This window comes from Rousettus aegyptiacus, unplaced genomic scaffold (assembly GCF_014176215.1).
Source record: "Rousettus aegyptiacus isolate mRouAeg1 unplaced genomic scaffold, mRouAeg1.p scaffold_m13_p_9, whole genome shotgun sequence".
NCBI classification, from domain to species: domain Eukaryota; kingdom Metazoa; phylum Chordata; class Mammalia; order Chiroptera; family Pteropodidae; genus Rousettus; species Rousettus aegyptiacus.
The window spans coordinates 53,452,920-53,478,767 of record NW_023416312.1 but is presented as its reverse complement, the minus strand read 5'-3'; positions in this window follow the sequence as shown (position 1 = coordinate 53,478,767).

Sequence of the window (25,848 nt, the reverse complement as noted above, 5' to 3'; positions counted from 1 at the left end):
ACTCTTGCTTAAAGTACCACCCTGATCATTTAGCCTGAACTAAAGTCTGAATACATGAGATTGAAATATCAAAAAACCTGTGTATTAATATACAACTCTCATATAGAAAATTCTTTCTATTATTACCACATTTTTCTTTTGAATTATCTAGGCATAAAATGACAATTTATTTGTATTAGAAAAGAGTAGGTATTTCGATTATCTAGAATACTAATTATACTGTCCATTGCATTAAGCATTTGATTAATGACTGATTAAAATGTTTTATTATGGAATACAAGTTCTTAAGAAAATGACTTCAGGATTACTATGGCTCAGTCACATGACCAAGAAAAGTTTGTACAATATATAAGGCAACTATTATAATATAAGAGTGGCAAAGAGTTCCTTTAAACGTCAAACTAAGTATTATTGTATGCCAGAAAGACTTTTCAGTGTTTGTTACCTTACAAACACTCTGGAATAGGCTCTAAGGGTAATTTTAATAAATATGGATAATGGATTTCTTGTCCAATATTTTTTTGTTGATAGCCAGTAAATTGGACATAAACAAGAAACTGACCATTAATTTTTATTATACAAATAGTTCACTAAGGTGACTATTTCCCTACCTGCATATTTTTCATTTTAATACTGACAACTTCCCTAAAACAAGGTACATACCAGCCATTAGATTCTCTGTTCAGAATATTTAAAACTTCAGAGGGCCCTGTTAAATTCAGTTTTATGTTGGCATAAGTATCTGCAATTGTGTCAGTAATTTACATTTAGGGAGAACAAAAGTCCTCTTTTTTTTTTCTGTTTTCTTCTGCCCTTGAATGAATAAAGCTGCTTAGTCAGTGTAAGAAATTAAATAAACTAGTACTTTTTTGTCATTTCTTTTCATATCTCAGTCTAAAGGCTCAATTTGAAACTAAAATTGTAGAATACAACATGCCTTTTATTATATTTTAGTAATATTGTTTTTTTTGTGGAAAAATAGCTTCTGTCTCAAGAAAATGTATTTTTTTTTGTAAATTTTAAAATGTTATGATATATATTATGGGAATTTTAAAGATGATGGGTGGAGAAGAGACATCATCAGGAACCATAAACAAAATGAATAGGAAAAAAAATCAAGAGACTATTAGCCATTTATTACCTTAGGCAAATTAGTGAAGTTATAGTTCTGGGATAAACTTATGGAATCATTTGGATTAACCTTTCTCCTGTTGGTGGAACTGTGTTTAATGCTCAGTGACAAAGAAAATGATAGAAGTTTTTACCCAGCTGTGCAGATAAGAAAGATGTCGAAAAGTATATCTTGCGCCCTTATATTTGTTAAACTTTCTGTAAGTGCACACCATCTTTTTGACAGGATTACTTCAGTAAAATGTTCACAACTAGTTAGAATTGCATGATTTCACCTTTGGTAGAAAAATTGTTGGAAGAGGGCTAGGTGGCATTTATAGGTGAGAAATTTTTGTTGGATATTTGGCTAAACACAACTGATTAATTTCATGTGTTTTTCTACTCTTACATCTGAAACCCTACTATAATTACATTGAAAGTATAAATTGACAAAGACAAAGTAAATAGAAAGGGAGGATCAGCGGACAAGAGATGCTATGTATGTTATTGAAAACAGAAAGTTAGTGAAAAAAGTGGTAACAGTCTTTACAGGGTGGAGAAAGCTACAATCTAAAATGCCTTCAAAACGAAATGACAATTTAAATGGATCAGTCCTCTCCACAGAACTTCTGAAAGCCTCAGAATTTAAAAATACCAAGTATTATTGAAAGTAGGAAAGAGGCAGTGTGGAGAGAGATGAGAAGGTAATAGTTGAATCAAGGAGAATTAGTTAAACATTGTTACATGTAGTCATTTGATCCCCTATGATTTCTGTCCCAGACAGAAGTGTGATAACTTTTTCTTCACCCAAGCAGAAGATTATTCTCTAGAGAAATTGGAGAGGATAAAATTATGAGATTTCACTTAAGAATCGTAATATTTTCAGAAAGAGAACAAAGACAGTAGATATAATTATACATTTTAAAAATAAAAAATAAAGAAAAGAAAGAAGATGGTCCAGTTCTAGGACATCAATTTAAAAACAAAATAAGACAAAACCAAAACCAAAAATGTTATCGTGACACATGATCAAAAAAATATTTTATGCCTAAGGACAAAGGGAAGACTGACTCGAAATTATTGGGGAGAAAAGGTCACATACATAAAGTGTAAGTAATTAGAATGTCATTAAACATTCTAAAAGAAACACTGCAATATAGAAAATAATGGAACAATGCAGTCGACATTCCGAGGATAAATAATTTTCTATACAGAATTCTATATCAGATCAAACTAACAATCAAGTATAAGGTAAGGGTAGGTCATCAAAAATTACCTTTTATACACCCTTTTCTCTGGAAGCTTCTCATTCAAAATGAAAGATTTAAACAAAATAGAAAGAAGATGATGTGGAATATAAGAAATAGTAGATCCATGGATGGAAAGGAATTAAAGGAATTCCCAGAATCAACACCATGCAGCAAGTCTATGGAACAATGAGTTAGGAATGAGACAGGTGGAAAACAAAAACAAAAACAAAAACAAAAACAAAAACAAAAACAAAAAACTCCAGAAGTAGTCTTTCAGAGAAAGAAAAAGAAAGTAAGAAAGTACTGGATTGTTTAACATTTTTGATCATTAAGAAAATAATGTCTAAAGACATATAACTACAAATCTAAAAGATTATGTGACAATAATTATGGAAAAGTACATAGAAAACCAAGCAATTAAAAAAAATAAGATGACTATTAAATGGAGAAAATTGTTGCACAGGAAAGAAAACACGGTCATAGTATACTTCTATGTATGGCTCTCAAACAAATATAATTAACAATACGAATATTGACTATCCATTTAAGAAAAAAAATAAAGTATATAAATAAATTAAAAGTATGGGGAAAATAAAAAAGGAGCTATCAAATATTAGAAATAAAATTTCCTCTGCTATAACAAAACATCAGAAAATAATGTCTAGCATTGGTTAATCAAACAAAACATTTTAAGTTCATTAAATGAACAGATTTTTCTGAAAGGTAAATTTCAGAAAAATTACTAAAATATTTGAAAGCAGTTGTTTCTGAGAATAAAATTGGTCATAAAGAAAGATGCAGTATTGAGCTGTTATATTTTTAACTTTTTCTCAAATAAGCCTTTGTGTTTTAGATTTAGATCACATTAATGTATTAAATAAAAAATTTTAATTATTCTTTTAAGTATTAGCTAGATGTATGGGGGCCATAGACATTTTATGATTTATGAGAAGCAATATACATAGCAGTTAAGGCTACACACTCTAGAGACAGGCTGCCTGGTTTCAAATCCCAGCCCCAGCAATTGTTGGCTTTGTAATGTTGAACATGTTCCTTGGTCTCTGAGCCTCAGTTTTCTAAATGGTAATATAAGGATAATAGTATGTATCTGTTGTGATTGTCATAAGGATTAAATGAATTAGTAAATGAGAAGTGTTTAAAGCAGTGTCTGGCATCATATAGTAAACAAAATATAAATGTTAGGTTTTATTATTGCTATTGTTTTTAATTTTTATAGTTCATCATATTAATCATCTATAAAGTGCTGCTACTCAGACCATAATGAGGTCAGACTTCTTAGTTATTTTATTCAGAATTAGTAAGTAGCCAGAGTAGAAGGAAAAGCAAAAATAATTTGTTTTTAGTAAATTTGTCTAGTGGACAAAAAAATGGGCTTAAAATACATAAATGTTTACACACAACATATGTTTTTATATATACTAAATGTACAGATGTGTTAAATAACATATATTAAGTACAGGTAGAATATAAAGAAAGACCTTGTCATTTAAAATATGTAACAATGCAAGTTGAGTTTTCTTATAGCAAATGTTTGTGTGACTTGTCTTTCCAAATGGAAAAAGCCTTAGATTAAAGTTCTGGAAATAAAGCTCCTGTAATAAGATTTACTTTAACTTTATTGCCATATAATATTTAGGAAAATATTTAAAAGTAAGATGAATTCCTAGTAGTTATAATAACTTATGATTATAATATCTATCTTATATTGTTATCCCAAATGGACAAGCTGACAATACAGAATGTTTTGGTAAACAATTTATTAATCTAATTTGACTGTATGTTATTCTATATCCAGAATTTTAAAAAATAAAAATAAGATTTGTAAAGGAAAATATTGCCCATTGTGGACAGGGTGTGAAGACCAAAGTTTGCCACCCTAAGGCTTCCTTTTAGGATATTTATATTATGTTGGTTATTAAAAAATAAAAAAACTCAGAAACAACCCTCCCCACTTTCCTTTGTAAGAGATTCAGATGCAAAAAACCTGCTTCAGGAAGGGCACCTTAGCACAATCACTTTAGCATTAGACAGGAAGACTTTAAGCAGAAGCTTATTAATTAGATTATCCCATATTACATTGTTATCTAGGTTATCTAGCAAAAATGTACCTGGCTTGATTTTTTTACTTCAATTACCTGCAAATCACCCATTTGCACCTTTAAAATCTAAAACCCATTCCCCTTTTTCTCTTTTGTCCAAAATGGCATGTATACCTAATTTTGCCTCGCTATCTTTGGAATTTGTATGCTTATGTTTATTTCCCATGTGCATATACTGAAATTTGATTTTCTCCTCTTAGTCTGCTCTGTTTATTTGATTATTAGCTCAGCTAGAAGAACTTAGGAGGTGGGAGGAAAAATATTATTTTTTTTAGCCCCCAAAGAATTCATGTAGAAGTAACATTATACTTCAAAGAGCTTCAGGTCTATGTAGTGTGAAGATGGGACTTCCCAACCAATATTAGCAAATATCAGTTCAGTTGAAATAATAAAATTTGTGTCTTTGCTATGTGAAGCTGTTACTACTAAGTAGACTGTATACATTTTTTTTTTCATTTTTTTAATTATAATATTATTACATTTATTTTAACTTTCTCATCCTGTTCTTATTTTGGACATTACTGATATTTCTAAGATGTTTGACTGTACTATAGTCTGTAACATAGAACAAAATAAGACTAAGTAGTTTATCCTCAGAAACATGAACTTAGCTTTGTTAATTAATACTCTGCTCTAATCGATGGAATTCTCCAGAAAGAATGAGTTTACCAAAAAGCAACAAACCTAAGTAATAAAAATCTTACTTGCATTGATTATTTGGCTTATCTCCTGGTGTCACTTGACTGGTGTAACAAAATCTGATGGTGACTTTGTGGATTGCTACTCTGAAGAATAAAGCGAAGTTCTGAATGTCTGCTGAAAAACACACCTTAAAGTAAACCCTTGCATTGACTATGGCCCCAAACACCAGTATTTGCTTGGCTGAGCTACTGTCATTTAAACATTAAAAAATTCTGAGGACTTTTAATAACTTAAGTGTATAAATTGCATCATTACCCGAATGACATTATGTAGAAATTATCCCAATGCATGCTTCATAAATGTAAAGATGTCTGTGTTGTGTAGATAATATATATGTAAATATATATATATTTCATGAATATAGTTATAATTTTGAAATAATTAGTAAATATTGAGCTTGAATTATTAGATCTGTATTTGTTCCCAAACTTGGACAAGTTTCAGTTTTCTTACATATAAAATGATATTCGTAATACTTTCCTTACCAACTTCACAGAGATATTTTGAGGATCAAATGATATTACTTTATAAAAGAGTCTATATAAATATAGTACATCGGCATTCTTATAATTATTACTTTTATGCAAAAAATTTGGACCTTAGGAAGATAGAAACTTCCTTATTCATGTCTAAGGATGGTTTTTTATGCATAGAGAAAATGTTTGGTTCTTATGCACACCTAATAAGGCCTTACCTGACTTAATAGAAATCTCTTAAACTAAGATGACTCCAAAATTGCTCCGAGATGGGACAAATGTATCAGACCTTTTTTAAGCCCACTTGAATAAGTATTAGATGTGAACTATCCCTGATAAAAGGCTGAAGCAGCTTTTTACAGCCTAAGACAGTTCTCTTAAAAAAATAACAGCATGGGACTACCAGCCAGCAACACTTCCAGCCATTGGGGAAATGAATCTTTACAGTTCTTATGGAAGATCCATGTGTTGGTGTAATGCAGCCCTCACAAATGTCCTCCAAAAAGCTTCTAAAATTTTAATGTTGTTCTTAAGGAACAAATGCTTCTTTCTAGTAAAAGTTCATGGGATCTGAACATTTAAGAGTTTATATCGATTTTAATAAAATCGATTCCTTCCATTTCATATTGAGACTCACTATAAAAGTTCAGAAAAAAGTTTGTGGCAATGGTCTATTTGGAAAGAACTACTTAGATTAAGTTTTCACCACACTATTTGTTTTTCTTTTAAAAGTTTCTGGGTAGTTATTTCAGTTAAATTACATTAGTTAATCAGACATAATTTACATTGAGTAAGTGAATCAGCTTAACACATTGCAACAAAATGTGATTATTTTCTGAGTCATTATGATAAAATAGATTTAAAAAGTATCTTGACTATTCTCTAAACAAGATTAATCACTTTTTAAAAGTTTGGTTTGCTTTGTCTCTTACATCTTTTCCTTTTTTGAATTGTAGTGTTTAAGCTTCAGACTAAGCTTTAAAAGTCTGAGGAATTTGTAAATAGTCTGTTAATATTTTGTATTTGTCTACAAAACCCAAATAAGGATTAAAAAATTTAAAACCTTGGGTTGATCACCACAATGAAGACTGTATTTCACATAGATTTTTCAGCTATGAAAATAAGCAATAACTTATGTGATCAATGTTTTTATGGAATCAAGAAGCAAAGCTTTCAATAGGAAATGGTCTTGAAAAGTTTTGTATGTTTCTCCTAACATATTTATTCATATGAAATCAGATTAAAGTGAACAAGTATGAGTGTCTTAGAAAGGGCAGTGATTCATAGAACAAAATCTTACAAACTGGACCTGAAGAATATAATAAATTTTGGATGGATATTAAGGTTACTTTTTTTTGTCCAGGAAATAGCTCTCCATCTTCATCCTCAATTATTTTACTTTCTCACTGTGCTTTAGAATTTATATAAGAGCCTAATGTATTTTTCAAGGTCAAGTGGAATGGAATCAATTTAATATACTTAAAGAGTGTTAATTTATAACACAGGCATTATGTTAAGTTTCTTGCATACAGATTTTAGCAGATCCTCATATCTGCCCCATAAGATGATATTATTACTCCCATTCGACTGATGATGTGTTGCATTGAGAGACACATTAATTGCCCTAGGTTATATGTACAATAAATTCCAAACCCAGGACTTGAACTTAAGTTAGATTTGACTTCGAAACTTATTGTCGTTCCACTGCTGGATGCTGCCTCTGCATTGTCTACTTCTTTGCCACCATCATCCTGCAGTTATCTTTCTCTGATCTACATACCAGTGTGCCTTCCCCAACTCAGGAAAGAAGCAATAACCCTGATTTTTTGAGTTTATGAATGGATCTAATGACAGATTCTAATTGAGAAATCACAACAGATTGGCTTTCAAAACTCCATTTTTCTGTCATTTTTTAAGGGAATTTTTTTCTGGAAGTTACATGCTCTTCATTAAAAAAAAGAAGAACGACAAAAGGACCACTTTAAAGATGAAGGGCATACTTTAATTTTCTAATGTCATAGTATTCTTTTTCACATTGAAATAAGTGCTATGAATCTCAAACAACTTATTAACCAAAGAAAATCACTCTGTTGACTTAATTGCGTTTAGTGTGTGTGTGTGTGTGTGTGTGTGTGTAATGATTTGCAACCAGGTTTCTAACAACAACAACAAAAAACAACAATAATAATTACTTTACAGAAATCTTTTGATGAAGTATCCCTACACTGCTCTTCTACTTTGGTCTTTTTATTTCTTCTTTTTAATGTCTGTAATTACTTTTCACCAGGCAGCAGACTATTGGGAGAAATATAAGAAAGATATGGTTGACGAACAATCTACTCTAAGAAAGTATGTTGTATATGTGGCATGACACTTGGTGTAAAATTTAGTATTTTCCTACACTTTTCTAGTTTTTATTCTTGTAAATGTTCATTATATATTTATCAAATTATAGCTGTCCTGTCTTTTTACACTGCTTGCCTTTTATGGTAAAATGACAGTATTGTACTTGAAATTAAATGTATCATCAATTACAATTTATGTGTTACTTTTCAACTGGCTATGAGTCTTATAAATAAACTGTTCTTAATCTCTAAAACACTAGTATAAATCAGTGAAGTTAATATTAATAGTTATATAGCAAATTTCACTTTTCTTCATTTAGTTTATCTTTTGTGTATTGACATGTAAAATAAACATACTGTTTGCAATAAAAGAAAAGATTTGGAGAGCAAATTAAACACTACAAATTAATTAAACTGTTAGTTGAAAATCACAAATGGTTTAACCATGAATTTGAAAATTAACTGAAATAATTGCTAATCAAAGAAATAATGTTGGCATTTCCTTTTCTCACTTGCTGAAAGAATAATTTGATTAAATCACAAACTGATATTTGATAACAAATATAAGTGGATGTTATATTTTTAGACTTCATATATTTTCCTTTTATTGAGATTGTAAACAATGTATGATTGATTTACCTTATAATTGAAGCATTAAATAAATCCAGATGAAATATTATGGTTAAATATTATGGTTAAATATTATGCTCAGCTATGTTCATGTCATGCCATTGGTGTATTAAAATACATAAATGGACCAATGGATATAATTAATCCAGCTTTTACAAATATTAGTCAATCTATTCAATTTGTTTCTAACTTGAAAAGAGAGAGGCCAATTAAGAACATTTTAAAGCCCATAATACACAGTTTAAATAATCTAAAAAATAACTAATTGTGCTGTTGGGTATCATATATGTTGATCATTTAAAAAATAGTCACTTATCTGCTGACTATTGATGTGTAAGTATTGAAGGAGCTAATGAATTTTGGCAGCTGTCCACCACCATTGTCAATACCAATGTGTATGTGTGTGTCTGTTTGTACTAAATTAAGTGATGAGGTATGTGGCTCACATATGCACACTTTTGGGGGACCAGAATTCATTTTGACTAGTTGACTTAATTTTAAGGCATAAGATTCTTTTATAGTACTACTAGACAGATATATTTTAATATTTCATAACATGCTATTATAGAATCCATTCATATTAATTTTTTACTATGTCCACCTAACCTTTGTGTTTATTTTCAAATATGTAAATACCATGTCTAACTGATAGGTAGATAAGTTACAAAAGTATACAAAACTTTTGGAAATGAATGCATTAAAAACATTAATTTTTGAAAAGCATTAATTGGAAATTTAAGTCTTTATTAATGATTTGTAACAGAATTTTAATTAGTGGAGAAACACAAATATCGATTACTTAGTGCTCCTTTAGCAAGCATATGCACTTGCTACCAAGATTGTAGCAAAAATTTTATATAAATAGTATAACTTAGAAAATCGGATGAAGAAAAAATAAGATGCTACAGAGGTCGAGGTCTAAATTAATAGTATGTACATATTTAAATATTATTTTATAAAAACCAGAGTGGAAACATATTTTAAAGAGGTATTCAAAAATGAGAAAGCTAGAGGTAAATGAGAAGCTCTGAAATCATTTCGAGGTATTATAACAAATATAAAATAATATAACAAGAATAAATGGTTTCCAAAAGCAGATTAATTTTAAATAAAAAAATGAATCAAAGATTATGAAGAATCAGGATTGAAAAAAATATAAAAATTGAAGGAGACAAAAGACACAGTCATGTATGTTAATGGAAGAAGCTATGACATTTTCTCCTATGTGAATTTTCTTCTTAGAAGAACGTGTTCTTAAAAGTACAATGGGAGTTGCTTCTTTTCAGTACTGTTGAACTTTCTTGTTGTAGAACCTTACTTATGCAAGAAAAAACATAAATAGCTATACAAAGCATAAAAATAAGAACAACATATTTTGTTGGCATCAGAGAACTATCAGGGCTTCAGGACTTGAGCAGTCAAAATTCTCAAGAGAAGGGAAATTGAGAGAGGTGAACCTCAAATCTGTGCTACATTTCCCTTCAAGGCATTTGACAATTTTTAAGAGTAGTTAAAAGGCTGAGAAAATTAGTAGAACTTGCTTCTAGAAGTCTTAAATGTGGCAGATTGAATCAGGTTTCAGGGCTAATTAAGGAGGAGTAATGCTAATAAACATGACTTTCAGTTAGAAACCATGATGGGCTACATTCTACAAGCAAAGGAGAACAAAAGTTAAGTTCTAGGCTCCAGTCAGCGCAATGCCTGATGGGTTTAAGGTAATCAGCTTCCACAATAAGTATCTGTGAGAAAAGTTTAAAAAATTCTGCCTGAATAAAGACACATTTTTGTAGATGTAAATTCTTATTCCAATTTTTCATAGACAATGAAAAATTGTGTGGTATTAAATTTGAAAAAGTTACCCAGTACACCAGTAATCCAGATCAAATAACCAAATACCAAGGAAAAACTAGAAAACAGAAACAGATCCATAGTTCTAGAAATTGCAGTTATTAAAAACAGATTTTAAAATATTCACAATTAATATAATCACAAAATTAGATAAGATGGATGACATCATCAGAAAAATAAAACCTCTTCAAGTGAGAATCTAATAAAAATTGCAGACCTCAAAAATTCTGAACTCAAAAATAAAAGTAATTAATTTAAATAGTTGATTAAAAATTGCTGACATGAGGATTCACGAATTGGAAGATAGCTCAGAAGGAAATAGGTTAAAGTATGGAGAGAAAAAAGGGTAGAAAAGCAGTAAAAGATATATGCGACATAATGATGGAGTCTCACACATGTGTACTAGGACTACCAGAAATAGAATAGAGAGGGAACGAGGCAGATGTATAACAAAATAGATGATGGTCAAAAAAAAAAATCAAAAACAGAGGAAATTCTTTAGTCCACAGATAAAAGAATAATTAAATACTCCAATCGGGATAAATTTGAAGAAAACCTGGTTGCATCATTCTGAAACTACTGAAAAACAAAGATGAGGTGACAAACATAAAAGAAGCCAGAACAAAAAAGAGATATTACACTCAAAGGAATAAGGCTGATATATAACATCTTAAGACCAATGAAAGAAGAAAAATAATATTGCTTAACACTTAAAATACTCAAAAAAAGTTATTGCCCAAATTGGATTTTATACCCAATGAAAATATTCTTCATAAGTGAAGGCAGACTTCTGCTTTCTGGTCTGACTTGCAGGAAGTGGGGAATTTTTCACTTTATTTTAACAAGTAAAAAAGCAGAACAAACAGAAAATCAACAGCTTATTGTAGATCTTTCAGAAAAGAGAGCACACAGGGAAAATGGCTGCCCCCAATTGGAGAGAGACAGGTGGATATAGAGAATTGCAATGTACCAGAGCAGAAATCCATCAGTAGAAAATTCCACAGGAATGAGTACTGGGATAAGAAATCCTAAACTGTAACTGACAAATCACTGTATGATCAGTGTGGACATGTCTAAGAGTTAAAAACTCTAGGAGTTTTAGCATCAACGTTTTTTACCAGAGTCTTACATTAAAAAACTGAAAAAAATATTCCCTTCCGATTTTGGCAAGGGAAAAGAAGAATCATTTTAAAATATACCAGAGAATTCTGTTTTTCTTAATAAAGCCTGCCCTTAAGAGAAACAATTATTCTAGAGCCTAACCACTCAGGCTTTATGATAGATTAACAATTACAATATGCTAAGGGATTTAATGAAGAAAGTGGACAGACAACATGCAATAACTGATGAATAATTGATCATGGAAATGGAAATTCTAAGAAAAAAATTAAAAGAATGCTAGAGATAAAAAACACTGAAACAGTAATAAAGAATGTCTTTAATGGTCAGAGTAGTAAACTTGATGTGGCAGAGAAAAGAATTGCTGAGTTTGAGAATACATCAATGAAAACTTCAAATTGGAAATAAAAAAAGACCAAAAAACTGAAAAAAAGAGGAAATTCAAGAACTGTGGGACAACTATAAAAAGTGTAATATATGCATAATGGGGGTACCAGAAGGAGAAGAAAGAAAAAAAACAGAATTATTTGAAGCAGTAATGACTGAGAATTTCCCCCCCAAAAATGTCATACAGCAATCCACAGCAATTGCAAAATGATTGTTTTTCCCCATTTCCTTTTCTGACAATTCATTATTAACATATAGTAATGTTGCGGATCTTTGAACATCAATTTTTTATTCTGAAATTTTATTTCTAGTAGCATTCTTGTGGAGTCTTTAAGGTTTTCTGTATAGAGAATCATATTATCTGCAAATAATGACAATTTAACTTTATTTCCTATCTGAATGCCTTTTATTTCTTTCTCTAGACTGATTGCTCTAGGTAGGATGTCCAATACTAAATCGAATAATAATAGTGTTAGTGATAGGGGATAGCCTTGTCTTGATCCTGATCATAGAGAAAGGAGTTTTAGATTTTCACCATTATATTACCTGAGAGTTTGTTATAGTATTTCCTTTCCATACCCATTTTATTAAGTGTTTTAATTATAATGGATGCTGTATCTTGTCAAAGACTTTTTCTAAATCTGTTAATATGATCATATGATTTTTACTCTTTATTATGTTTATATGGTGTATTACATTAATCGACTTGGGTATGTTAAACCATCCCTGTGCCCCTGAGATGAAGCCCACTTGATCATGGTGTATAACCTTTTTAATGTCTTGTTGTATTTGATTTGCTGGTATTCTGTTTAGGATTTTTGCATCTGTGTTCATGGGAGATATTGGTCTATAGTTGTGTGTGTGTGTGTGTGTGTGTGTGTGTGTGTGTGTTATCTTTATTAGATTTTGGTGTCAGAGTAATGTTGGCCTCATAAAATGAGTTAGACAGTATTGTCTCTTCAAATTTTTGGCAAAGTTTGAGAAAAACAGATATTAAATTGCTTTTGAAAGTTTGGTAAAATTCACAGGTTAAGCCATCTGCTGATCAGTCTATATAGAGTTTCCAGGTCTTCATGATTAGGTCTAGGAAGATTATATACTTCTAACTTCTAGATTATTAAATTTAGTATCATATAATTTTTATAGTATTTTATATAATCCTTTGGATATTGGTAGTATCTGTAATAATGTCTCCTCTTTTATTTCTGGTTGTGTTTATGTGGGTCCTTTCTCTTTTTTGATAAGTGAGTCTAGCCAGAGTTTTGTCAATTTTCTTAATCTTCTCAAAGAACCAGCTCTTTGTTGCATTAATTTTTTTCTATTGTGTTTTTGTTGTCAATTTTATTTAATTCTATTCTAATTTGAATTATCTCCTTCTTTGTGCTGACTTTGGTTTTCATTTGTTCCTTTTCGGGGTGGAGTTAAGATGTGACATCAGGTTGTTTATTTTCATTCTTTCTTATTTCTTGAGATAGGCTTGAAATAATGTGAAATTTTCTCTTATTACCACTTTTGCTGTGCCCCAAAAGTACTGATATGTTGTACTTTGATTCTCATTTGTTTTTATGTATCTCTTTATCTCCCCATATATTTCTTCTATGACCCAGTTGTTCTTTAGTAGCATGTTGTTTATTCTCGAAGTACTTGTAAGTCTTCCCACTTTCTTTTTACAGTTGATCTCTATTTTCAAATCATTGTGCTCAGAAAATATGCTTGGTATGATTTTAATCTTCTTAAAATTATTGAGGCTAGTTTTCTGTCCCAATATATGGTCTATCTTTGAGAATGTTACATGTGCACTAGAGAAGAATGTATAATCTGATGTTTTGCAATGAAAAGCTCTGTTAATGTTGATTATGTCCCATTGAACTAATGTGTCATTTAAGGATGTTATTTCCATATTGATTTTCTGTTTGGATGATCTATCCATAGCTGAGAATAGGGTATTTAGATCCACTACTGTAATTGTGTTTCTGTCAGTTTCTCTCTTCAGTTCTGTTAGTGGTTGCTTTATATATTTTAGGGCTCCTTGATTGGGAGCATATATACTGATAAGTGTTATGTCTTCTTGATATATGGCTCCCTTCATCATTGTGAAGTGTCCATCATTGCCTCTCTTTACCTTTTATATCTTGAAGGTTATTTTTCATCTTGAAAATATAAGTACAACTACTCTCGCTTTTATCTCAATGCCATTTGTTTGAATTATCATTTTCTACCCTTTCTCTTTAAACCTCTATTTCTCATTGCAGCTGAGATACATCTCTTGAGAGAAGCATATGGCTGGGTTTTTTGTTTTGTTTTGTTTTTTGATCATATATAATAATCTGTGCCTTTGTATTGGTAAGCTCAATCCATTTACTCTTAGAGTGATTATTAAAATATGAGGTTTTTCTATAGCCATTTTAACTTTTGTGTCCTGTAGCTCATTGTCTCCACTCTTTCTTTGTCCTTATGTTTCTGTCTATTATTTTAATCTGGTGATGTTTTAAGGTTGTTCCCTCTGTTCCCTCTCTTTCCTCTTGTTTTACGTAATGTGTTTCAGTTCTGGATTTTTTCGTGTGTGGTTACCATTAAGTTTATGTAAAGGAAAGGTGTGTGTACACACACACACACACACACACACACACACACACACACAGTAGTCCTTTTTCTTCTACATGCCCCTTCTCTCCATTCTGCTTGATATATTTGGATCTTTGTATCTTCCCCTTTTCTGCTTTTGTTTTCTCATATTATTCCTCGTTATGCTATGTGTTATTTTCTAAGTTATGCTAGCTGTTGTCTTCTCATTGTATAGCTTTTCTTTGATCTTTAAGAATCATGTAATATTTAAGCTTATAATACATGATTCTTAATAAAGGTTGCACATTTCTGCTTCTGTCTGCTTGTTAGTTATCTTACTCCTAGTTATGTAATTTTTTTTGTTGTTCTTTTGTTTCAGGTAGAATGACCCCCTTCGATATTTTATGTAATGCAGGCTTTGTGGTGAAAAATCCCCTCAGCTTTGGTATGTTTGAAAAGTTCTTTATTTCTCTTTTATATCTAAAGGAGATCTTCGCTGGATATATTGTTCTTGGCTGGTAATTTGTTTCTTTCAATATTTTGAATATCCGGTTCTACTCCCTCCTAGCTTGTAAGGTTTGTGTTGAGAAGTCTGATGATAAATTAATGGATGTTCCTTTGTAGTTTCACATCTTTTTTTCTGGCTGACTTGAGAATTCTTCCTTTGTCTTAATTGTTGACAATTTTAATATACTCTTTCACGTAGAAGCCCTTTTTAGTTGAGATATTCAGGTGTTCTGTTTGTTTCTTGGATTCAATGTTTCAGTTCTTTCCATAGGTTTGCAAATTCTCATTGACTATTTATTTGAATATGTTCTCTGTTCCCTTCTCCTTCTTCTAGTATAGCCATTAATCTTATGTTGCTTTTTCTGATAGTGTCAAATAGTTCTTATAGACGTTGTTTCTTTTCTTTTTTTTTTAATCTCTTTCTTCCTCCTGTATCATTTCCAGATTTCTGTCTTCGATATAACTCTTTCCTCCATCTGGTCTGCTGTATTTCTTAAGCTCACTATTTCATTCTTCATCTCTTTTAGTGAATTCTTCAACTCCAGACACTCTATTTGATCTTCTTTTATTTTTTTTTATTTTTTTTAGAATTTTAATCTCCTTGGTACAGCATTCCTGTTGTTTGTTAATTTTATTTCTATGTTTTTTAAACTGTCAATCAGAATTTTCTTGCATCTCATTTAGTTTTTTCAAAAGTGTAATCTTGAATTTGTTGTCATTTTAATCACATATTTCTATATCTTTAAGCCTATTTTTTGGAGTTATTCAGTTTATTTCTGAATAACCTTGTCAATTTGGTTGTTCATGGTATTTGAAGGACTATTTTTTTGCCTAGGCATTAATGGAAATATAATCTCCTTTACAAAAATTATAGAGTGATCTCTTTAGCAGTTTGATAACAAAAGCTTTTTCTTTTGTTTTCTAGTAGATGGTACCCAAGCCTCCTGTACTTCCCAAGCTTGCTGGATTTCTACTTTGAGATTAAGAATACCCTTTATCCCTGGAAAGTTGTATATCTCTTCTGTGACCAGGTTGCTTTGGTCCCAGGCTTCCATCCCTGTATGAGAATGTGAAGGGCAATGGAAATTGGAACTTCTTAAAAGGCTCTGAATCCCCGGTACTGTTCCAACTGTCAAGTGCAGTGCTTCACTGCTGCCCTGAAAATCAGCCTGACTGGATGGCCAGCTTTGTGTGTAACTGTTTTCTTTCTAGTAATCCTGGTTTAGGCTTCAGCTGCTTTGCATCTATATTCCCTCCCCTATCTTCTGCACTGGCTGTACTATATGTTTCAGTTCTGGCTGTGCAAAATTCACTGGGGTTCACTACTTATTCTGGAAGGTACAGCAGGGTTAAGGCACTCTCTGGGATATTAATGGGAGGTGGCTATGCTCTCTGACTCAGCTTTCTACCTGGCCAAGTCAGTTGCTAAAACACAGCTATTTCTCCTCCATGCTCAGTCTCAGCCTTAATCTCTGCCCTGGTCACTGGGCTCTGCTGAATGGAATATGTTTATCCCTTAGGCAGGACAGTTCAGGGCTTCAAAGAGCCAAGAAACTACCTCATTGTACTCTCCTCCCCCTCAACCTGCCAGTAGATCTAAGCTGGGGCTCCCTTTTGCAGTGCCAGGCTTTGTTTCTTTTTCTCTTCCCACCTCCCTGTCTCGTGCATGAATGGCCCACCTTCAGATATTATGATACGCACATCTCTCTCAAACGTGTTTGTGTGCAGCTTGGGCATTATTTTTCCGGATATAGGTGTTCAGCTCCTTAGAGTTTCACTGGAAGAGATCAGGGTAGATTCCTCATGCAACCATAATTCTAAAGTCTCCTGTATAATTGTTTTTAAGTAAAAAGTTTGTCTTTGCCTTACGCAAGCACTGTTCATTGTTTTTGGGCATTTAGGTTAACAGACTTTTGAAATAAAGATAAACACCCCCCAAGAGAGCACATAATCTTGCTAACTATTTTATAATCCAATCCCCACATTTCTTTCTAACATCTTCACATAATTTTTATGGTACCTCCTTAATTTCAAGTGCATAAAAGTAACTGTGAAACATTTTCTGGAGATTTGAAATCTTCCTTCCTGGCAATTGTCAGTTTTGGCTAAAGTAAACTCATAAAAATTCTCTACAGGTTTGGATGTTCTTACATCAACATTTACTTGGTGTAGTCAACAGGATTGCAAGGCATTCTATCCAACACCACTCTGTTAACCTATTCTTGGGTCTAGGCACAAACAAGGACTCATTGTGTCCCCACCAACTCCCAGCTTTGCACTGGGCAAACTTGGGTGAGTTTTTTCTTGGAATCCTGGATGTCATGTATTTAAATAACAATTCCATAACTTTATTTAAGTTACTCTTAAAAATACTCAAGATGAGTAAAGATTGATATAACCTAGAGAAAAGAAAAAAATGGGTTCCTGGTTTTTGATTTTGACCTTCTAATTGGATCGCTAACTGAGAGACTGAACAAAATCTTTGCTTGTTAAATAAGAGACTGAACTGGCTTTAGTTTCAAAAGAGAAAAGACAATTGCTTTTGTAACACAAATAGCCAATGGGATGACAGTAGTTCTTATAGACTCCCAAATCTGGGGTGGTGGAAATAGGTACCAACAAGGCATCCAGTGCAGTATTACAATCAATCCCGGAGAAGCCACTGGAAGCTGCAGGGAGAGTTTTTTGTTTGTTTGTTTATTTGTTTTGTTTTGTTTTGTTTTGTTTTGTTTTGTTTTGTTTTGTGAGAAGCAATATCCCTACAGAAAGATGGCCAAGATGAGAATACTTTGATACTTCTAAATTAATCCTTTCTGCACATAATTTGAAAATTTTGGCTATAAAATTAGGCAGAATGGATGGAAGATATATTTAATTGACCCCTCAATGTTTCAAAAGTATGACTTAGATAAATGAATCAATTTATGATGTGGTTTAGATGTTAACCCTATTCTTTGGGGTATTAAAAATACTGTCCTTATTTCAAAAGGGCAAATGTCATTTGGAATTTTTCTTGTCAAAGATAGATATAAATTGCAAATGCTTCCAAAACAAAATTTGGATTCAACTGTTCTTTTATAAAATAGATGTTTTTCTTATGGTTAAAAGGTTTCTGTGCCTGTATATGTGTGTCTATATATGAATGTTGTAAATGCGAGATTTTTTTTAGCTTCTGATAGCATTTAAAATTAATTTAAAAATTGAAGTTAATTGATACAAAGGTAAAATCTTATAAGGATTGGATAATCTAAAATTCTCAGGTACATAGAAACTGACTCAAATGTTTCTCAGTTCATACGATCTAAGAATAATTCTTGAGAGTGACATCAGAAGCAAGGCAGAGTGAGAGATGTCCCTAGATCTCTCCAGGTGAAACAACAATAAGCTGAACATCTAAAACTCAGCAAAAAACACCCAATCTGTACACAAGTACGTCGGAGCAAGTGATCTTTGAATAAGAAATACCAGATATACCATATAAACAACTTTAAAAATAAGAAGTATATAACATAAAACAAGAAAGACCTGAGATAAAATCCGCAAAACTCAATTGAGAGAGAGAGAAAAAAAAACAGAAACATAAAGACAAGGAAGCAATAGAAACACCAAGCTACCGCAAAGCAAAAGATAAAATGGCTTTAGGAAAATCTCATATTTCAATAATCATCCTAAATGTAAATGGACTGAACTCATCAATAAAAAGGCACAGAGTTACAGATTGGATCAAAAACAAAACCCAACTATATGCTGTCTTCAGGAGACACATCTCAGTTCAAAAGATAAATATAGACTCAAAGTGAAAGGGTGGAAAATGTTATTTCAAGCAAATAACATTCAGAGAAAAGAGGGGGTATTGGTACTCATATCAAACAAAATAGACTTCAAAATTAAAAAAAAAGAAAAGGTAAAGAAAGATACTGAGGGACACATGGTAATGATAAAGGAAATCATAAATCAAGAAACCATAATATTTAATATCTATGCTCCAAATCAGGGAGCTCAAAATATATAAAGCAATTACTACAAGAACTAAAGGGAGAAATAGACCAAAACAAGATCATAGTAGGGAACCTAAATACCCACTGTCAGATATGGACATATATTCCAAACCAAAAATTAAAAAGGAAGTAACATCCTTAAATTACACGTTAGACCAACTGGACATAATTGACATTTACACAGCTTTCCATCCTAAAACAGTTGCTTGTGCATTCTTCTCTAGTGCACATGGAACGTTCTCAAGGATTAAACACATACTGGTACACGGACAGAGTCTTAATGAATATAAAAGAGTTGAAATCATACCAACCATATTCTCTGATCATAATGCTTTGAAGCAAATTAACTGTAAAAAGAAAGAGGGAAGAAACACAAATACATAAAGATTAAAAATAATGCTACTAAAGAATGACTGGATTAAAAAAGAAATAAAAAGAAAGATAAAGAGACATATAGAAATGAATGATAATAATAGTACAGCATAACAAAATGTTTGGGACACAGCAAAAGCAGTCATAAGAGGAAAGTTCATATCATTACGGGCCTATCTTCAAAAACAAGAACTAGTCAAAATAAACAACCTAACCTTTCATCTTAAAATTCTAAAAAAGAGGAAGAACAAATGAAGCCTAAATTCAGCAGACAGAAAGAAATGATCAAAATTAGAGCAGAATTAAATGAAATGGAAAACAAGAACACAACAGAAAAAAATAAATGCAACGAAAAACAGATTCCTTGGGAACATTAATAAAATTGACAAATCCATGGCTAAACTCACTAAAGAGAAAAGAGAAAGGATACAAATAAACATAATCAGGATGAAAGAGGAGATATGACAGACACAGCAGAAATGCAAGGGATCATCAGAGAATACTATGGAAAAATATATAAAACCAAATTTAATAACCTAGAAGAAATGAACAAGGACTTAAAAAGAAACAACATTCCTAGACTGAATCAAGAACTGGAAAATCTAAATAGACCGATTAGCAGTATGGAGTTAAAACAATCACCAATAACCTACCAAAAAGTAAAAGTCCAGGACCAGATGGCTTCACCAGTGAATTCTACCAAACATTCAAAGAAGATTTAATATCTATTCTCCTCAATCGCTTCCAAAAAATTGAAAAGTAAGCAATACTTCTCAACTCATTTTATGAGGCCAGTATTACTCTGATGTCAAAACCTGGTAAAAATAACAAAAAAATAAAATACATAAATAAAAATAAATAAAAACTACAGATCGATATTTCCCATGAACACAGATGCAAAAATCCTAAATAAGACACTAGTGAACTAAATAGAGCAACATATTAAAAAGATTACACATCACAATCAAGTGTGCTTCATCCCAGGAGCACAGGAATGATTCAACATACACCAGTAAGTTAATGTAATATACCACATAAACGACTTAACAAATAAGAATCCTATGAACATATCGATAAGTGCAGTAAAAGCCTTCCACAAGATACAGCATCCATTTATGATCAAAACACTTAACAAAATCCGTATAGAAAGAACGAACCTTAACATAATGCAGGCCATGTACAACAAATTCTCAGCAAACATTATACTTAATGATGAAAAACTAAAAACCTTCCCTCTAAGATAAGGAAAAGACAAGACCGTCCACTATCACCACTGTTATTCAATACAACATTGGAGGTTCTAACAAGTGCAATCATGCAAGAAATAGATATAAAGGACATCCAAATAGGAAAAGAAAAAGTCTAACTGTCACTATTTGTGGATGACATGATTCTCTATATAGACAATGTTAAAGACTCCACAAGAACACTGCTAGAAACCATAAGCAAATACAAAAAAATTTCTAGATACAAAATCAACGTTCAATAATCCATAGTGTTCTTATACTCTAATAACAAATTATCAGAAAAAGAAGTGGAAAAAATAATTATTTTTTGAAATTTCAACAAAAATAATAAAACCCCTATAAATAAATCTAATGAAATATGTGAGAGGCCTATATAATGAAAAGTAAAAGACCTTATAAAAAGAAACAGAAGAAAATACAAAGAAGTGGAAAGATTATCTATGCTCTTGGATTGGAAGAATCAACGTAGTTAAAATGATCTTATTACCTATAGCGCTATACAGATTTAATGCAATCCCCATAAAAATCTTATCAGAATTTTTTGAAGAAATGGAACAAAAAATCATCAGATCTGTAAGGAAGGACAAAAGACCTGAATCACAAAAGCCATCCTTAGAAAAAAGAACGAGGCTGGAGGCATCACTCTGCCTGACTTCAAATTATACTATAAAGCAACAATAACCAAAATGGCATGGTATTAGCAGAAAAACAGACACACAGACCAGTGGAATATAATCAAGAGTCCAGAAGTAAACCCTCGTTTATTTGGGCAAATAATGTTCAACATAAGAGCCAAAATCATACAGTGGAGAAAGGAAAGCCTCTTCAATAAGTGGTGCTGAGAAAACTAGAAAGCCACTTGCAAAAGAATGAAACTAGACTGTTGTCTATCACCAGACACCAAAATAAATTCAAAGTAGATGGAGTACCTGAATATAAAACCTGAAACAATCAATTGTATAGAAGAAAACACAGGAATTAAACTCATAGACCTTGGACTTAAAGAGGATTTTATGATTTTGACCTCAAAGGCAAGGGAAGTATAAGCAAAAATAAATGAATGGGACTACATCAAACTAAAATGTTTCTAAACAGCAAAAGAAACCATCAGCAACATAAAGAGACAACCATCCAAATGGGAAAACATATTTGCAAGCAACGCCTGCGTTAAGGGTTAATATCCAAAGTATACAAAGAACCTGTACAACTTGGTAACAAAAAAAAACAATCCAATTTAAAAAAGGGCAGTCGACCTAAATGGACACTTTTTCCAAGAAGACATATAAATGGCCAACAAACATATGAAAGGATGCTCAACATTCCTAGCTGTTAAAAAATTGCAAATCAAAACCACAATGAGATACCATCTCACACCTACAGAATAGCTGTTTTCAACAGGACAAGTAATAACAAATATTGGAGTGGATGTGGAGTAAAAGGAACCCTCATACACAGCTGGTGGGACTGAAAATTGGTACAGCTACTATGAAAAACAATATGATGTGTCCTCAAAAATCTAAGAATTGATCTACCATATGATTCAGCAATATTTCTACTGGGTATTTACCCAAAAGTCTTGAAAACTCATATCTGAAAAGATGTTTACACACTGATATTCATAGTAGCATTATTCAAGTTGACCAGGACATGGAAGCAACTGAAGTGTCCTACAATAAAAGATTGGATAAATAAACTGTGGGGTGTGTGTGTGTGTGTGTGTGTGTGTATACACACACATACATACATACACACACACACAATGGAATATTACTCAGCCTTAAGAAGAGGAAAAAAATGCTTTTTTTGTGATAACGTTGATGGATCTTGAGATAATCAAGCTAAGCAAAGTAACCCAGACAGAAAAAGTTGAAAACCACATATCACTTATATGTGGTCTATAAACCTATAAACAACAATTAAATAGGACAAACAAACAGAAATTTGTGTACTTGGACCATAGACTGGTCATTACCAGAGGGTAGTGTGGAGAGCAGGTTGTAAGTTGACAAGGTCTTTGCAACCTGCGAGGTCAACCAAAGGTTACCTCACCTTAACAAACTTCTTCTGAGAACAAGAAAGTATAAACATAGCTGCAGGCAGGTAAACAATTTGAAGGCCATGAGAAGATATGGCTTGAGAAAAGTAGAACAAACAGTATTGTTATGACTAAGGGAAACTGTTTATGCCAACTAGTATGTTCTTGTATGAAAGCAGCTTGTAAACATAAAACTGGGCTGTTGTCCCTCAACAGTGGACAGTGAACCTCCTGATCCCTGCTTTCTGTCTTCTTTCTTTTCTCAATCTCCCACCATTCTCACTCAGGTTTATTTTCCAGAACCATGCTGGGCGTGGCAGGATTTACCATTAGCTAGACTCTGCAGGTAGGGAGTAGGAGTCGGGGGAAGGTAGATTGGGGTAAAATTGGTCAAATACGTGGTGACAAAAAAATATCTAAGTATGAGTAGTGACTACACAATTATATATATATATATATATATATATATATATATATGCACCTTAATGTTGAATTGTACACCTGAAATACCGTATTTTGTTAACCAATGTCAGTATTAAAAAAATGAATAATTCTTAGTAAATGAAAGCTAGTGTAATTTTTTTTTTGGTTTAAGTAAAACAGGCATGTATTTTAAGTTCTTGATATTAAGTATATTATTTATATTTTACCTAGGTTTACAAAGTAAGTCCATGTTAATAATTGAATTTAATGTCTATAAAATACATTTTTAGAGGTTATAAAATATCTTCATAAATTTGCCGAGTTAGAGTGCTAATTGCTTACTTCTCAGCTTTCATTAGAAATTAAGGTTTTAAGGGTAAAATCTCAACATATGTAGGAATATCTTTGTAATATTCCAGAGGGTCCATGGAACACCTCAAAAGATGTGTCTTATACGTTAAACTACATAGGAAGCATTGTAAAATAAGTGATGAGAAACTTCTAGAGTACATTGGTTAGGTAAAAAATGTATAGGTAAATTAAACAAATAGTTGAGGCTATGGGAAACTCACAATGGCCACTTGGTGTTTCCAGTTTTCCCAGTGGATCCGTATGTGTGTGTGTGTGTGTGTGTGTGTGTGTGTGTGTGTGTGTGTGTGCTTCATCACACATCATAGTACATATAAACTGGACTTGGATTACATGAAGAAACTGAAATTATCGAGACACATCTTACACTATTTCTAAGATTTTATACAATCACTTCAAGAAAATGCCAAATTGGTAACCGCTTTCTATCCCAATAAGCAACAAGTAGACAAACTAGTGATCATGTTGTAGCCATCAGCCCCCGATAGACACACGGACCACCAGAAATTAGGAAGTGATAGGAAACATACTCTTTATTCAGCTGGCTGGGTCTGCCAGGGGTACGCAGACACCAAATCAAGCACCCCAAAATGTATATGTACAGGGTTTTTAAGCCCTAAATCCCTATTCTTCATCTTGTTTGAACACATAAATCTATTTTTCTTCTTTTTACTGTCAATCCACAGGTCAGTTGTGTAAGTGGGGACACAGAAGCCGAAAGCTTATTGTTTAGAGCATTAGGTTCCCAGGGGCAATAGCCAATCAGTAATTTAAGACTGGTATGGCCCATTTCTGTAGTCTTTCCTGGTGGAAGAAGCAGAGTCTGCCTTCTGGCCCATTGTAAAGGGACACTTGGGGGAATACAAAGACTAAGATAAAAATATTAGTCTCACCTCAGTTGAAAAGATCGGATGCAGCACAGTGAGTAAGCCCGCTATCACATGCTACCCAAGTATGATTTGGAGCCTTATAGTATTTACCCCCTGAGATAGGTACTTCGATAGTACAATTACAGTTATTGAAGTAGGGTAACTGTGCCAACAGCTTGGAATAGTTCTTTGAAATTACGAAGGTTCATTCTTGTATGTCTCCTAGGGTGAGTTTGGGAGTTTCACATTCACAGCATTGTGCTGTTGAGCTAAGTTAAGTTTAGGGGAGTTCCTACCCCGACATAGTAAGGGAGTTTTGGGTTTAGGCACAACCAGCAATCTTGTGTATTGTCGTTAGCATAGTTATTAATGTCCTTTCTGGTTCTAGTTGTGGCTGGTCGACTGCCTGGGGTTTAATAGCTGTTAGACTACTACTTGGAGGGGCTAGAGCTGGAGTTGGGTTTGCTCTGGAAACAAGTTTTCTCAGGCGTAAGATTTTGGGGTAGTCCTGGAACTAGAAGTGGTTTGTTGGGTTCTATAGCATTAGCTTTCCTTGGAGGGTCCTGACCCTGCATAGCAAAGTATAATCCTGAATCATACCCGGTTTTATGGAATCCAATACCCTGTGTCTGTCCTGTGAGCCAATAGTGTTGCCCCCCAGGGCTACCAGTTTTGATCGTGATTATGATAGGGTTGCAAGACCTAAGAGAGCATGTGGAGGGGCTTGGTCCTCTTATTAATATAATATGATCATCATTATTTTTTTATAATTAGCTATAGTGGAGATAGTCTCACAACCCCAGTTAGCACAAGAAAATTGGCCTAGGCCCTCACATCCAAGTCCCGTATTACCCATGCAGCCAGATATCCCTGTGTAATGTCCTTGAGGACAAATATAGAGTTCTATCTCTAAGAGGCTTTTCTCAGCCAATAATATGCCACAGCTGAGTCCCTCTCCTCTTGTAGCCTAAGTATGTTTCTCCACCTAGGAAAGATCCTGATCCAAGGTGGTGTCTGGCCATTGCAATGGCGAAGGGATCTCTGGCAAGCTGGCACAAGTTTACTTGGAAATCTGGAGTACAATGGCTGGCGATGTTCTGGGCAATGATTTCACTGGTCTCTGTCACTATAAGCTCCCATACTCTAGGCCGGTGTATGTTTCTGTATGTCTGGGCTAAAGAGGAAAAGAGGAAGAAACAGAGGGTTAGACTTATGTACGCTTGAGTCTTAGTCTTAAGGGTCTGTCTTCCTGAGCTGTCCACTCTCATGCTGTTTTCACATGGGAGTGATGAATCCACGATGGGATACCGTCTACTTTAACTGCAGTAGGCATCATCAGGTAGACAGCGAAAGGTCCTTTCCATTTGGATTCTAGTCCCTTGGAAGTGAACTTCTGGATCCACACAGAGTCCCCAGGCTGAAACTGATGGGGAAGTCCGTCCCCCCGGTGCTGAATGAGCAGTGCGAACCCAGGAC